This window comes from Leptodactylus fuscus, unplaced genomic scaffold, assembly GCF_031893055.1.
Source record: "Leptodactylus fuscus isolate aLepFus1 unplaced genomic scaffold, aLepFus1.hap2 HAP2_SCAFFOLD_123, whole genome shotgun sequence".
In the NCBI taxonomy this organism is placed as follows: Eukaryota; Metazoa; Chordata; class Amphibia; order Anura; family Leptodactylidae; genus Leptodactylus; species Leptodactylus fuscus.
This window is the reverse complement of record NW_027440066.1, coordinates 213,909-230,149: the sequence shown is the minus strand read 5'-3', so window position 1 is coordinate 230,149 and position 16,241 is coordinate 213,909. Positions and strand designations below refer to the sequence as shown.

At 44.8% G+C, this 16,241-nt stretch overlaps 2 non-coding genes and 2 pseudogenes across 2 annotated transcripts; all 4 read left to right on the top strand.

The window, feature by feature from the left end:
* The first annotated feature begins 2,169 nt into the window (after positions 1-2,169).
* LOC142186873 (U2 spliceosomal RNA) lies at positions 2,170-2,372 on the top strand (annotated as a pseudogene).
* Positions 2,373-5,607: 3,235 nt separating this feature from the next.
* LOC142186882 (U2 spliceosomal RNA) lies at positions 5,608-5,793 on the top strand. Its single transcript, XR_012712371.1, has one exon. It is a non-coding gene; the product is annotated as a U2 spliceosomal RNA (small nuclear RNA).
* Positions 5,794-9,015: 3,222 nt separating this feature from the next.
* Positions 9,016-9,229, top strand: LOC142186896 (U2 spliceosomal RNA; annotated as a pseudogene).
* A 1,637-nt stretch (positions 9,230-10,866) lies between these two features.
* On the top strand, positions 10,867-11,057 carry LOC142186856 (U2 spliceosomal RNA). The gene has a single exon (XR_012712354.1). It is a non-coding gene; the product is annotated as a U2 spliceosomal RNA (small nuclear RNA).
* Positions 11,058-16,241: the final 5,184 nt, after the last annotated feature.

Sequence of the window (16,241 nt, the reverse complement as noted above, 5' to 3'; positions counted from 1 at the left end):
CTAGCCATGGTGAGAGACACATTGCACTACATCGGAGACCGCCGTGCACACGCGGCCCTGGTCAGTCTTGATCAGGAGAAGGCCTTCGATCGTGTCTCTCACGCCTTCATGGCTAAGGCTCTCCGCAGACTCGGTCTGGGTGCGGGGTTCTGTAAGTATGTCGACCTAATGTACTTTGACATTCACAGCTCGGTGATGGTGAACGGCTGGAAGACTGACCCCTTTCCGGTCCTCTCCGGGGTCAGACAAGGCTGCCCTCTTTCACCCCTTCTTTTTGTTTGTGTTATAGAACTCTTCGCGGAGTCTATCCGGCAGAATGCAGGGATTAGAGGGATCACCGCACCGGGACCTGGCAACCACGTGGTCAAGTGCTCGCTGTACATGGACGACGTCACCGTCTTCTGTTCCGACAGATCATCGGTCTCAGCGCTCGTCCAGACCTGCGAGAAGTTCGGCCGGGCTTCGGGGGCAAAAGTCAACTGTGCCAAGTCAGAGGTCATGCTCTTCGGAGACTGGCGTCTGGCTTCATCCTCTCCCCTTCCTTTCACAGTGCAACCGGACTTCATCAAGATCCTGGGAGTCTGGTTCGGAAAGGAGGGAGCGGCCCTGAAGTCCTGGAACGAGCGTTTGGCCAAATGCAACCAGAGGATTGGACTGTGGAGCCTCAGACAGCTTTCGCTGGAAGGGAAGACACTGGTCCTGCGGAATGAGATCCTGCCTGTGCTCCTCTACACCGCGCAGGCCTGGCCACCTCTCAACACCGTGGTTAAAGCCATCTACAGGATCGTCTTCCACTTCATCTGGGGCTCCAAGATGGACAGGGTGAAGCGGGCCGTCATGTACAAGGATCCGTCCAAAGGAGGTAAGGGTGTCCCCGACATCCCCACTCTGTTGAGACTAACCTTTGTTTGTGATTGTGTCCGCAGAACCCTGAGGACTGGAACGGAATCGGCAGGCCGAGCCATGTCCCGCTTGTTCCTGTTACCCCTGTGGCGTCGCCTAGGATGGGACAAGTGGAACAGCTCCGTCCCTTACAACTGGACCGTCCCTTGGCACTACCAAGACGTCACCCGGTTCGTGAGGGAGCACCAGCTGGAGGAGCTCAAGCCTGACCTCTGGAAACCCAAGACCGTCCATAAGCTCATCCGAGCTAAGGACATCATGGAGGAGATCCCAGGGCTGCCGGCTGGAACCGCGGAGGTCGTTTGGAAGAACATCTCTTCGGCCCAGCTGACCAACGGGCACAAGGATATGTCGTGGATGGCCGTGCAGGGAGGTTTGGCGGTGAGGTCGTTCATGCATGCCCGCAACCTGAGCAAGACGCGCTACTGCCCCAGATGTCCCTTCAAAGAGGAGACCACCCACCATCTTTTCTGGGCCTGCCCGTTTGCTCAGGGCCTGTTGGATGCCCTGGAGGATGATTTGCAGGACTCGGTCCCCCGGAACCAGCTTTCTTACCATTCTGTTTTTTATGGACTCTTCCCGGGGACCCACCGAGAGACAGACTGCGAGAAGGCCTGGAGGATCCTCAACTGTTTCAAAGACGCTATCTGGTTCGCCAGAAACCGGCTTGTTCTCAGGAGGGAACAAGTCACCTTTCAGGACTGCTGCAGGCTCATCCACAGCTTGCTGCGGGACTACACCATCCTGGACAGCCTGAGAGGCGAAGACGAAGAAGAAGACTGAGAAGCCTTTTTCTTCGATTGTTTCCTCCATTTTGGGACTTTGCCATTTTTGTCTTTGCATTTGGTATAGTTGCATTGTCAGAGCTCTGAGCCAGTCTTCCCTCTCTCTCCCCCCTCCCTTCCCTCCCCTCCCTCCCCCAAGCTGGCTCGGGTGCTCAGGCAGTGCTATTGTGTTAGTTAGAATAGACATTGTGTTGCTCCCTCGTGTTTGTGTGTTCTTCAATAAAGCTTCGGGCACTGTGTTTACTCCCCTCCCCCCCTCCTCCACATGTCAGATAGCTAGTTGTTGAATGCATGCATGCTGTGGGGCTAGGAAGTACTGGTATGAGGTAGGACGAGGCAGAGCACTCAGGAGACTTCTTCTGGGTCTCTGCTTCGCCCTGCCCCATTAAGTATGGGAAAAGTATTTCTATTTATTTATTTATTTATTTGTGCAAGTATTGTAAGCTGTGTATCAAATGCGCTGCGACGCAGTACTTTGTAAATACTTTTGCTTGACGACTGATTGTGAATAAACGCATTTTCAATCAAAAATCTGTTCTTATCAGTTTAATATCTGATACGTCCCCTATCTGGGGACCATATATTAAATGGATTTTTGGAACAGGGAGATGGAAATAGAGCTTGCTCTGTCCACTCCACGCATTGACCTGGTATTGCAGTATCTCCAGGACCGGTGCACCCCTCTTAATTTGGTTGAAAAATAGAAAAAAAATTTCTTTTTTCCTTCTGCTGCTTGCTGGCATTTCAATGTCTTGCAACAAATCAGAAGAATTGGATGAGAAATCCTATTTGTATTTCCGAATTTTATTTTATTTTTTTTTTGGTTCAATAATTTTGTGTCACCCCTTCTACCTCTTAGATTGTCAGCTCTTGCGAGCAGGGCCCTCAGTTCCTGCATTGTGTGAAATGACTAGTTTTGTAATGTATATTGTTGTCTGTAAATTAACCTGACAAATTGTACAGCGCTGCGGAATGTGTTGGCGCTATATAAATATGATGTATTGTTATCATTGTAATTTTTGGTAATTGTTTTTTCTTTTGTCCAAATTTATTTATTTTCATTTTGGTTTCTTCATTTTGTTTCAGATTTTCCTGCTGACTTGAAAACTTTTTTTCCGTGGAAGAGAATGGAGTATTAAAATTTCTGAGGCAAGCAAGAGAAATTGCTTTGCACTTGTACCTGGATTTTGCACAACTTGATGCTACTGCTACTGCTATTACTGCTGCTGTTGTTGTCGTCGTCCTCCTCTTCTTCTTATTTCGCAGTGCTTGTTGCCCTCTTGTGGCTGCCTGCTTGCTCCGGAGACAGACTGACATGCAGGCAGGGTTTATGCAGATTTGCAGCAAGCGCTGTGCATCGCTGAGTGACAGTAGTGGCAACTGGATTTGATCTGTTTCGCTGTACAAGAGGAACATTCTTCGTACGGTTTCGGAAATTTTCTCTGTCTAGCATTTTTTGGACTTGCTTTGATGACGACAAAAATGTACCAAGCAGACAGCGATGTGCTGAGAAGTGTAGAGGTGGGGCCGTGGGCCCTACTGTGATGCCAAACGCATTGGCTATCACCCTGTTCACCTTTTGGTGCAGACCTCACACACCATGACAGATCGGTACACTATCCACAGCCAGCTGGAGCACCTCCAGTCCAAATATATTGGCACTGGTCACGCAGATACCACCAAGTGGGAATGGCTGGTGAATCAGCACCGAGACTCCTACTGCTCTTACATGGGCCACTTTGACCTGCTGAACTACTTTGCTGTAGCTGAGAACGAGAGCAAGGCCCGTGTGCGCTTCAATTTGATGGAGAAGATGCTCCAGCCGTGCGGGCCTCCGGTGGACAAACCTGACGAGTCTTAGAGCCAGAGCCATCCTTCTTCTTCTTCTTCTCCCTGCTTGCTTTCCTATTCCCCCCACTCACTCTCTTCTTGTGGGGGCCCCAATTTTGTGATGTAATGTATTCCTTTTCTATTTTTTGGGAATGAAACCGTAGAAGCTGTGTTTCGAGGAAAAGCAAACCAACTCCTCGTGAAGTACGTTTTAGTGGGTGTGGTCTAATGGAGAGGCGGGCCTGATGCAGATTTGCCTGCTGCGAAGGCAGTGCACTGCCGAGTCCTTGCCGCCAAAGTTCTACTATCACCTGTGGTCACTTTCCTGTAGTGATTAACCATTGATTGGCTGACTGTGGTAATGCTGTGCACCTGTGTTTCTTGCCTGGGTGTGAGAGTTGCTGACCAGGTTGCTAGCTGTTCTTCCTTCTCCTTTGGCAGTGCACGTTGCTTCCGGGGGGCGCCGCTCGGGTGCGTCCAATTTTTGGGTTATCGCTTCTCGGCCTTTTGGCTAAGACCAAGTGTAGCATACTTACTGTTTAGTGTTTGTGTGCTGCCAAGGGTCTTAGCCGGAGGTGCCCCGGGTACCCTCTACTCGGCCTTGTGTGGAAACCCAGGTTTATAGCCTGGGTGGAAGCACATGCTGCTATAGGGTTTGAGGCTTAGTCCCGGGGCAACGAGAGGCGATCACCTGGAGAATCTATTGGTTTTCGCAGGCTTGGCCGAGACGGTGGTGATGACCATGGAGCTTAAGAGGAAGAGATTCTGCTTGCGGTTCTTCCCCAAGAAAGAGGCTTCCTTGGACGTTTGGGACGAGATGATGGTGGCTAAAATCCTGATGGAGGATCTAAAGATGACCAGAGATGACGTCCTTGCCATGCAGTGGAACTCCGCCAGAGGTTCTTGTGACGTCACTTTCAAGTCGGAGCCCCTGTGCTCGGAGGCCTTCCGGAGATGGAATGAAGGAGGTCTCGCTGGGATCAGGGACAAGGTGGCTTGCTTGACCTCCTTGCAAGGCGGATGGAGAACATTGGTGGTTTCCATGGACGATCCTTTTGTGACAACTTTGGAAATTTTGAACTTTGTGAAGCTATGTGCTCCGGTATGTAGATTCAAAAAAGACTTGTTAAACAAAGCTGGCTTTTGGACTGGGAGAAAAAGGTTCTCGGTCTGGATCCGAGACGAGGACCTGAGCCGTTTTGACGGGGACATTGAGTTTAACAAGAACACTGGATTTTGTTATTGGGAGGGTCTTAACAAAAGATCTCCCAGCAAGGAGGAAACAAGGACTGACAATGAGGAAACAAAAACTGATTTGAAGGACATTTCTCTTGTTTCAGAGTGTAAAATGGACAAAACAGAGACTGGGATTGGGGCTCAAGTAATGGAGTCCACTTCTGACGTTTCTTTTATTGGTCCTGTTGCAGCTCCGGGGGTGGGGGAAACCTTATCCTTTGGGGTATTGTGTGATGTAGAAACATGTGTTGAAAATGTTATACTGTTAAGTAAAGTGTGTAAAGTGAAAGCAAAAATAACTGAAATTGGGGGAAAAGTGGAAAAATGGGAAGGTTTAGAAGCAAAGTATAAAAAGCCTAGTCAGGAAATGTTAGATAAATTTATGCTTGAAGCAAACAAAGATATTGAGGGCTTAAGAGGTGCAGTGGGGGATTTTAGAGGGCAGAGATATAGTGCTGTCTGTTCCTTTCACAGGGATCACGAATACTTCTTTAATGAATATGCTATTAATGACCCAATGGCTAGGGAAATACTAGACAAAAAGTATTTAAATGAAGATGAGATGGATATGTTATTTGTGCTTGCCATGCAGGGAGGTTTTCCAGCTCTAATTTGGGAAGGCTACAAAAAAGGGAAATATAAAAAAAGTGCAGAAGCTTGGAAAAAAAGTACAGAACCTTGGAATGAAGATATGTTGTAAATAAAAAGGAAAAACTGTTTTTTGTTTAAAAATGCTAAATTGTTGTGAAATTATGATGTGACATATTAACAAGTATGTATTTGTATGTAAAAAGATTTATTTTTGTATAAAATGATTAAGTTGATTTGTATTGATAAGTGTTTAATAAAAATGCTACCCTTTGTGGTAGATTTCAACTTAAAAAAATCTGTTCTTATCAGTTTAATATCTGATACGTCCCCTATCTGGGGACCATATATTAAATGGATTTTTGGAACAGGGAGATGGAAATAGAGCTTGCTCTGTCCACTCCACGCATTGACCTGGTATTGCAGTATCTCCAGGACCGGTGCACCCCTCTTAATTTGGTTGAAAAATAGAAAAAAAATTTCTTTTTTCCTTCTGCTGCTTGCTGGCATTTCAATGTCTTGCAACAAATCAGAAGAATTGGATGAGAAATCCTATTTGTATTTCCGAATTTTATTTTATTTTTTTTTTGGTTCAATAATTTTGTGTCACCCCTTCTACCTCTTAGATTGTCAGCTCTTGCGAGCAGGGCCCTCAGTTCCTGCATTGTGTGAAATGACTAGTTTTGTAATGTATATTGTTGTCTGTAAATTAACCTGACAAATTGTACAGCGCTGCGGAATGTGTTGGCGCTATATAAATATGATGTATTGTTATCATTGTAATTTTTGGTAATTGTTTTTTCTTTTGTCCAAATTTATTTATTTTCATTTTGGTTTCTTCATTTTGTTTCAGATTTTCCTGCTGACTTGAAAACTTTTTTTCCGTGGAAGAGAATGGAGTATTAAAATTTCTGAGGCAAGCAAGAGAAATTGCTTTGCACTTGTACCTGGATTTTGCACAACTTGATGCTACTGCTACTGCTATTACTGCTGCTGTTGTTGTCGTCGTCCTCCTCTTCTTCTTATTTCGCAGTGCTTGTTGCCCTCTTGTGGCTGCCTGCTTGCTCCGGAGACAGACTGACATGCAGGCAGGGTTTATGCAGATTTGCAGCAAGCGCTGTGCATCGCTGAGTGACAGTAGTGGCAACTGGATTTGATCTGTTTCGCTGTACAAGAGGAACATTCTTCGTACGGTTTCGGAAATTTTCTCTGTCTAGCATTTTTTGGACTTGCTTTGATGACGACAAAAATGTACCAAGCAGACAGCGATGTGCTGAGAAGTGTAGAGGTGGGGCCGTGGGCCCTACTGTGATGCCAAACGCATTGGCTATCACCCTGTTCACCTTTTGGTGCAGACCTCACACACCATGACAGATCGGTACACTATCCACAGCCAGCTGGAGCACCTCCAGTCCAAATATATTGGCACTGGTCACGCAGATACCACCAAGTGGGAATGGCTGGTGAATCAGCACCGAGACTCCTACTGCTCTTACATGGGCCACTTTGACCTGCTGAACTACTTTGCTGTAGCTGAGAACGAGAGCAAGGCCCGTGTGCGCTTCAATTTGATGGAGAAGATGCTCCAGCCGTGCGGGCCTCCGGTGGACAAACCTGACGAGTCTTAGAGCCAGAGCCATCCTTCTTCTTCTTCTTCTCCCTGCTTGCTTTCCTATTCCCCCCACTCACTCTCTTCTTGTGGGGGCCCCAATTTTGTGATGTAATGTATTCCTTTTCTATTTTTTGGGAATGAAACCGTAGAAGCTGTGTTTCGAGGAAAAGCAAACCAACTCCTCGTGAAGTACGTTTTAGTGGGTGTGGTCTAATGGAGAGGCGGGCCTGATGCAGATTTGCCTGCTGCGAAGGCAGTGCACTGCCGAGTCCTTGCCGCCAAAGTTCTACTATCACCTGTGGTCACTTTCCTGTAGTGATTAACCATTGATTGGCTGACTGTGGTAATGCTGTGCACCTGTGTTTCTTGCCTGGGTGTGAGAGTTGCTGACCAGGTTGCTAGCTGTTCTTCCTTCTCCTTTGGCAGTGCACGTTGCTTCCGGGGGGCGCCGCTCGGGTGCGTCCAATTTTTGGGTTATCGCTTCTCGGCCTTTTGGCTAAGATCAAGTGTAGCATACATTCTGCTCAGTGTTTGTGTGCTGCCAAGGATCTTAGCCGGAGGTGCCCCGGGTACCCTCTACTCGGCCTGGTAGGAAAAGTCAGGTTTATAGCCTGGCTGGAACTACCTGCTGCTATTGGGTTTGAGGCTTAGTCCCGGGGCAACGAGAAGCGATCACCTGGAGAATCTATTGAGACTCCTAGGGTCTGATTATTTACAGATCAAAGATCTACAATGGATCTAAGACGGAAGAAGTTCTGCCTGAGGTTCTTCCTTAAGAAGGATGCCGCTAGAGCTGATGACTGGTCGGAGATGTCGGTGGTGAGGATACTGGAGGATCGTTTGATGGTTCGGAGGGAGGATGTCCTGGCCATGCAATGGAACGCCACCAAGAGGTCTTGCGATGTCACCTTCACTTCGGAGCAACTGTGTTCGGAGGCCTTCCTCGGATGGTACGGAGGCGGGACCACTGGAGTCAGGGACCGAGTGAGCTGCTTGACTTCCTTGCACGGGGGCTGGAAATCGCTGGTCGTGTCTATGGATGACCCTTTTGTGAGTGCTGCGGACATTACGGGCTTTTTGAGACTTCATGTGCCTATGTGCAGGTTCAAGAAGGACTTATTGAACCAAGCTGGTTATTGGACTGGTAAAAGACGTTTTTCCGTATGGATTGAGGAGAAAGACATGGACTTATTTAACGGAGCAATCCAGTTTGATGGTAAGACTGGGTTTGCCTTTTGGGAGGACTTAAAGGGGAAATTCCCCAGGAAAACGGAAAAAAAAGAGACTTTGTTGCCAGATGAAGGAAATTCCATGGACAAAATAGAGACTGGGAGTGCTTTTTCAGAGTCTGTTATTTCTGATGCTTCCTTTACAGATTTAACTCCTGTCCGTGATGGGATGCAGGAACCCGGTAATAATAAATGTAAAAAAATGATATGTATGGAACAAGAATTTAAATGTGAACTAGTAGTAGAAAAAGTGATAGAGAAGGAGCCAATTATGTGTAATGCAGAAATAACAGTAGAAGGGAAAGATAGAATAAGGGTGGTGAAGGTGAGGGAAAAAAGAGAAGTTAGTTGTATGGAGCCTAGAGAGAAGGTACTTACAAAAAAATGGGTAGGAGAAGCAAGTAAGTTAAAGAAGTGTATGGGTAATTATGGGCACTGTAGGTATGTAATAGTTAAATCATTCCATGAAGGTCATTACAGGTTTTTTGAGAAATACATAGGTGATCCTTATGTTAGAAATGTGTTAGAAAAACGTACTTTAAATGAGGATGAAATGGATGTGTTATTTATGATGGCCCTGGAGGGAGGATGCCCTGCGCCAATATCCCCAACGTATGAAAATGGTAAATATAGGGAAAATAGAGAACTGTATGATAAAATACAAGAAATAAAAGAAATGAGAGAGAAAGAAATGGAAAAAAAGGAACAAACAAAAGTGTAAAATACTGCTAAACATTGTGAAAAACTGTGAGATATACAGATGTTCTTTGTTGTTGTTCTTATGTGTATTGTATGTGTAGTAATATGGAAAATTGAGAAATAGTGTTTTTTCATTGTTATTTTGTTATGTTTAATAAAAAATGGCCCTTAGTGGCTAGTAAATCAAAAAAAAATCTGTTCTTATCAGTTTAATATCTGATACGTCCCCTATCTGGGGACCATATATTAAATGGATTTTTGGAACAGGGAGATGGAAATAGAGCTTGCTCTGTCCACTCCACGCATTGACCTGGTATTGCAGTATCTCCAGGACCGGTGCACCCCTCTTAATTTGGTTGAAAAATAGAAAAAAAATTTCTTTTTTCCTTCTGCTGCTTGCTGGCATTTCAATGTCTTGCAACAAATCAGAAGAATTGGATGAGAAATCCTATTTGTATTTCCGAATTTTATTTTATTTTTTTTTTGGTTCAATAATTTTGTGTCACCCCTTCTACCTCTTAGATTGTCAGCTCTTGCGAGCAGGGCCCTCAGTTCCTGCATTGTGTGAAATGACTAGTTTTGTAATGTATATTGTTGTCTGTAAATTAACCTGACAAATTGTACAGCGCTGCGGAATGTGTTGGCGCTATATAAATATGATGTATTGTTATCATTGTAATTTTTGGTAATTGTTTTTTCTTTTGTCCAAATTTATTTATTTTCATTTTGGTTTCTTCATTTTGTTTCAGATTTTCCTGCTGACTTGAAAACTTTTTTTCCGTGGAAGAGAATGGAGTATTAAAATTTCTGAGGCAAGCAAGAGAAATTGCTTTGCACTTGTACCTGGATTTTGCACAACTTGATGCTACTGCTACTGCTATTACTGCTGCTGTTGTTGTCGTCGTCCTCCTCTTCTTCTTATTTCGCAGTGCTTGTTGCCCTCTTGTGGCTGCCTGCTTGCTCCGGAGACAGACTGACATGCAGGCAGGGTTTATGCAGATTTGCAGCAAGCGCTGTGCATCGCTGAGTGACAGTAGTGGCAACTGGATTTGATCTGTTTCGCTGTACAAGAGGAACATTCTTCGTACGGTTTCGGAAATTTTCTCTGTCTAGCATTTTTTGGACTTGCTTTGATGACGACAAAAATGTACCAAGCAGACAGCGATGTGCTGAGAAGTGTAGAGGTGGGGCCGTGGGCCCTACTGTGATGCCAAACGCATTGGCTATCACCCTGTTCACCTTTTGGTGCAGACCTCACACACCATGACAGATCGGTACACTATCCACAGCCAGCTGGAGCACCTCCAGTCCAAATATATTGGCACTGGTCACGCAGATACCACCAAGTGGGAATGGCTGGTGAATCAGCACCGAGACTCCTACTGCTCTTACATGGGCCACTTTGACCTGCTGAACTACTTTGCTGTAGCTGAGAACGAGAGCAAGGCCCGTGTGCGCTTCAATTTGATGGAGAAGATGCTCCAGCCGTGCGGGCCTCCGGTGGACAAACCTGACGAGTCTTAGAGCCAGAGCCATCCTTCTTCTTCTTCTTCTCCCTGCTTGCTTTCCTATTCCCCCCACTCACTCTCTTCTTGTGGGGGCCCCAATTTTGTGATGTAATGTATTCCTTTTCTATTTTTTGGGAATGAAACCGTAGAAGCTGTGTTTCGAGGAAAAGCAAACCAACTCCTCGTGAAGTACGTTTTAGTGGGTGTGGTCTAATGGAGAGGCGGGCCTGATGCAGATTTGCCTGCTGCGAAGGCAGTGCACTGCCGAGTCCTTGCCGCCAAAGTTCTACTATCACCTGTGGTCACTTTCCTGTAGTGATTAACCATTGATTGGCTGACTGTGGTAATGCTGTGCACCTGTGTTTCTTGCCTGGGTGTGAGAGTTGCTGACCAGGTTGCTAGCTGTTCTTCCTTCTCCTTTGGCAGTGCACGTTGCTTCCGGGGGGCGCCGCTCGGGTGCGTCCAATTTTTGGGTTATCGCTTCTCGGCCTTTTGGCTAAGATCAAGTGTAGTATCTGTTCTTATCAGTTTAATATCTGATACGTCCCCTATCTGGGGACCATATATTAAATGGATTTTTGGAACAGGGAGATGGAAATAGAGCTTGCTCTGTCCACTCCACGCATTGACCTGGTATTGCAGTATCTCCAGGACCGGTGCACCCCTCTTAATTTGGTTGAAAAATAGAAAAAAAATTTCTTTTTTCCTTCTGCTGCTTGCTGGCATTTCAATGTCTTGCAACAAATCAGAAGAATTGGATGAGAAATCCTATTTGTATTTCCGAATTTTATTTTATTTTTTTTTTGGTTCAATAATTTTGTGTCACCCCTTCTACCTCTTAGATTGTCAGCTCTTGCGAGCAGGGCCCTCAGTTCCTGCATTGTGTGAAATGACTAGTTTTGTAATGTATATTGTTGTCTGTAAATTAACCTGACAAATTGTACAGCGCTGCGGAATGTGTTGGCGCTATATAAATATGATGTATTGTTATCATTGTAATTTTTGGTAATTGTTTTTTCTTTTGTCCAAATTTATTTATTTATTCCATATATAAATATGATGTATTTCTTGCTGGCTAGTGATTGGCTGACTGTGGTGATGCTTGCTGGCTAGTGATTGGCTGACTGAGGTAATGCTGTACACCTGTGTTGCTGAGGAGGTTGCTAGGTAGATCCTCCTTCTCCTCTGACAGAGCAGGTCGCTCTCAGGGGAGCTCCTCAGGTGCGCCCAAGTTTTTGGGATGTACTTGTGTCAGTGGAGGATTTAAACACCCAAAAGGTGTTCAGGTAGTGCTCTACCTGTTTTTGGTGAGGAAAGCATTTATTTTTGTGCTTCGGGCAATTTCTAGAGAGCATGGATCCAAGGAATGCTGGTGCTGGGAGACACACCATTAGGTTCGTGTCAGCAAGAACATGCTATGGAGACACAGTGCTTGTCCACCTCATGGACAAAATTCTTGTGGAATTATGTGGAGTGGACCTAAATAAGGTATTTTGTATCCAGCAATTCGCTGGAAAGAGGACATTTGACGTATCCTTTCATGAGGGGGCTTACTGCCTGCGTATATTTGAAAAACTGAAGCGATATGAAGACCATGAGTATCTGGCAAATATGAGAGTGGAACCGTTTTTCTCCACTCAGGAGAAATTAGTCACAGTTCACATGTACAATCCCTACTGCCCAAAGTCCCTTGTGAGAGCTTTTTTAATGAGATATTGTGACACAGTGAGAATTGGAGCCGATAATAGGAATTGCAGAGGGGTTTATACAGGATTTACTAAATATTGGGTCAAGTTTAAACCAGACAGAGAAGGCATTGGAGGGGTTAAAAACCCTCCAGCCAACTTCTCTCTGGGTGGCAACCATGGCTACCTCTTCTATCAGGGTATGCCTGAATATTGCAGGAACTGCCTGCGCTTCGGTCACACACAGGTTAATTGCGAGAATGAGTCTGCATGTAGAAGCTGTGGTGAATCCGGACACGCTGCTAATGAATGCCCCAATTTGGCCACATGCGACATATGCGGTTCAAGAGACCATATGTGTCGGAAATGTCCTGAGGCAGGATATAGGGCTGAGACTACTAAAATTACCTCAGCAAAGAAAACCTACGCTGAGGTAACTGCAGCCAGAGAAACAGCTGAGCTCAGTGTCAGTGATGACGTTGCCGCGGCGATGGATGCCTTTGAAGCAGGAGACACAGCTGTTGTTGATGAGTCATCAGCAGCTGCAGCAGCTGGTCTGTCTCTCATACAAGATGAGGTCAATTCACTGCCTGTGGTGGCCGGCTGCTCTAAAGACTCTAGCTTACCACCAAGCCAAAATACGGAGGAATTAACCAGCCCAGACTCTGGTACAGTAACCCCCCCACTGGAAGTAGTCAAACCCAAAACAAGAAGTGGAAGCATGTTAAAATTAAAATCAATAAATGAGGACAACAGAGCAATAAAAAGGGCCAAGAAGGACAAAGCTAAAGCAAGGGAACTTGAAATAACAAAAAGTGCCATAACATCGCTGGTGGAGCTGGGGTTCTCAGCCTTTAGCCCTCAGCCCCTGCAAGCCCCAAATTCCCCCATGGGGGTAAGTTACCTGGAAGACGGTCAGGTGGCCCAATTCGAGGAGATCACACGTTTTGCCATTGAACCAGGCGCTGGGAACCCCCGTCCTGGGGTCTCAGGGACTTGATGCTTTAATAGGATTAACCCTTTATTCCTGAAACATAAACAATGGTGTTAAGCTTAAAGATCATATCCCAAAATGTCAGGATGTTTACAGCTTGCCATAGGAGAACTGCCATTCTGGACTATTTGTCATCAAAAAACCCTGACATAGTATGTGTGCAGGAGTGCGGTTTGGGAAGAACACCACCCAAACGTGAATGGGATGGGAAAACATTCTGGAGTTACACAAACACCAATAGGAATGACGGGGTGGGGGTTTTAATTAAGAACCCCAACATTTTGGTTAAAAATGTACATACAATACTTCCTGGTAGATGTTTAATGTTAAACTTAAGTTATATGAGTTGGAGCTTTAAGCTCATTAATATTTACGCACCGGTCTGCAAAAACGAAAGATTAGCACTTTTCGAAAACTTACGGTTTTTTCTGCAGGGTCAAACACCCACGATAGTGTGCGGGGACCTTAATTGTACCATTGAAAAAACACAAAGAGGTAGCACAGTGCAAAATGTTTCAGATGTAACCGGTAACCGTTTCAATTCCATGTTAATGCAGTTTGCCTTACAGGATGTAGGGAAGAAGTATGGATCGCGCAGTACGTACCACGCGGACAGTGGGCGTACAGAGTCCAGAATTGACTATTTTTTTTGTTCGGAAAAAACCATTTCTGTTTATTCTTTTTCACAGGACAGAGTAGCTTTCTCGGACCATGAGTGCCTGACAGCTGAATTCCAGGTTGGCAACGTGGTATTTGGTAAAGGGGTGTGGAGGTTAAACACCCGTCTTTTACGGGACCCGCAGGTCATTAAGAAACTTACAGCAAAATATGCTCTATGGAGGAGGAAGAGGAGTATTTTCCACTCCACCTTAAACTGGTGGATGTGGGTCAAAGCACGAATAGCGGGCTTTTTTAAGAGCGAAGGAAAAAGAATAGCGAAGCAGCGGAGATTAGTTTATTACTCACACTGTAAGAGGTTAAACTTCCTAAAAAAATGTAAGGAGCTTGGTTACAATGTACAAGCTGCCTTGAACAAGGAAAAGTTACTTGTTGATAAATGGTTTCTAAATAAGGGAAAAGAAATCAAATTCAGAGCCAAAGTAAGGTATATGGAATTTGATGAGAAATGCACAAATTTCTTTTTTAAAAAAATGTGTGGAGGGAAAGATGTGATGAATGGAGTGTATAATGTGAATGGTAACTTAGTGCATGGGGAGGGAATGGTGAATGTGGTGCGTGAGTTTTATGCAAAGCTGTATGAAAAGAAGGTGTGTGATTTGGGTGTGAATGACGACTTCTTTGAAGTCGTGGTTAATAGGGTTCCTGAGAGTGAATGTGCAGGTCTGATTGAAGATGTGACTGCTGGTGAGATTGAGGGTGCGGTCAAAAAATTAAGCAGGAACAAAGCTCCTGGCTTAGATGGATTGAGTAATGAATTTTATATGCTGATGTGGGATGTTGTGGGGAAGGATGTTGTGGATGTTATGAAATGTTTGTTTGAGGGACAGCGTATGCCTGATGGTATGAAAAGAGGGTTGGTGAAATTGTTATATAAAAAAGGAGAAAAGGAAAATATTGCCAATTGGAGACCAATAACATTGCTAAACTCAGATTACAAGCTGTTTGCAAAGATCCTAGCAAACAGAATGCGTGATGTAGTGAAGTATGTGGTTATGGAAGAACAAGTGTGTGCAGTACCTGAACGTAGTATGAACGAGAACATAGTTGGTATGAGGGATTTGCTTGGTGATTGTATGGAAAGAGGGAAAGGTATGATTGTTACTGTACTTGATTTTGATAAAGCGTTTGATAGAGTGAGTCATGTTTACTTGTTTAAATTGCTTGAAAGGATGGGCTTCCCAGCCAAATTTGTAAGTTTGTTGTATGGGTTATATGAAAGAGCTGAGAGTTGTGTGGCAGTGAATGGATGGTTAAGCGATGTGTTTGAAGTGAAGTCTGGTGTGCGGCAGGGATGTCCACTGTCGCCAATGATGTTCATCTGCGCGATTGAGCCACTGATGCAAATGCTGAGGAATGATAAAGTCATCAAAGGGGTGTTTATCCCCGGGTCGGGAGGTAAAAGTATAAAATGTATGGGTTACATGGATGATGTGTGTGTGTTGTGCGACAGTATGTGTGATTTGCAGCGAGTGAAGTTGTGTGTTAGTTTGTTCTGTCTAGCGTCCGGTTTTAAGATAAACTGGGACAAGAGCGAATACAAAACTTTCGGGTTTACCCGAGAAGTGAATGAAACTGAGATGAAAAGGGTGAATGGTGAAATTAGAATGCTAGGGGTATGGTATGATGAAGGATTGAATGGATATAAAAATTGGGAAGTGTTGTGTGAGCAGATTCAAAGAAAATTTGATTTCTGGAGGCTCAGAGAGCTTTCTCTCACAGGGAAGCTGCTAGTTATAAAAAACGTCATCCTACCCATGGTCCTTTTTATTGCTATGGTGTTCCCACCAGGTTATAGGTGGACGCAAAAGTTAGTTAGGCTACTCCATGTCTTTTTCTGGAGTAGCCCCATAGAAAAGGCAAAGAGAGAAATACTAGTCAAAAAAAGAGAATTAGGGGGTCTGGAATTTCCAGACCTAACAGTTTTTATCGGTCTTAACTATATAAAGAACTTCGCACTGAGTCTAAAGAAAGACACAATGGCTGGTGCTTTAACCAGGTACCTCTCAGGTACCATAACCAGAAAACTTAAATGGCCAATAGACTTTTGCGGCAAACCATATGCCTTTAATTGCCCCCCAGGGTACCAATATGTAGGGAAGTTTATAAACCAATACCAGTTACAGGACGTACAAATGGATGAATTTATTACAGGAAAAAAGAGGCTAAAAACTCGATGCCTAAACCAGGTATTATGCCCAATTCTGGGTTTGAACTCCACAGAAGCGGCAGAAGTATGGAAAAATGTTGGGAAGTACAACACTACCAACAAGCAAAAAGATCTACTGTGGATGGCTTCTCACAACGTTTTACCGGTGCGTAGTGTCCAGCACAGGAGAGGGCTAAACCCCAATCCTGATTGCCCGAGAGAGAGGTGTGCAGGTGAGGAGACTTTAGAGCATGTATTTTGGGGATGTGGTTATGCCAAAAAACTGTGGGGGAGGTTGGGTGGAATATCTAAAAGTATTACTGGAATTGATGTGTTAACTTTCAA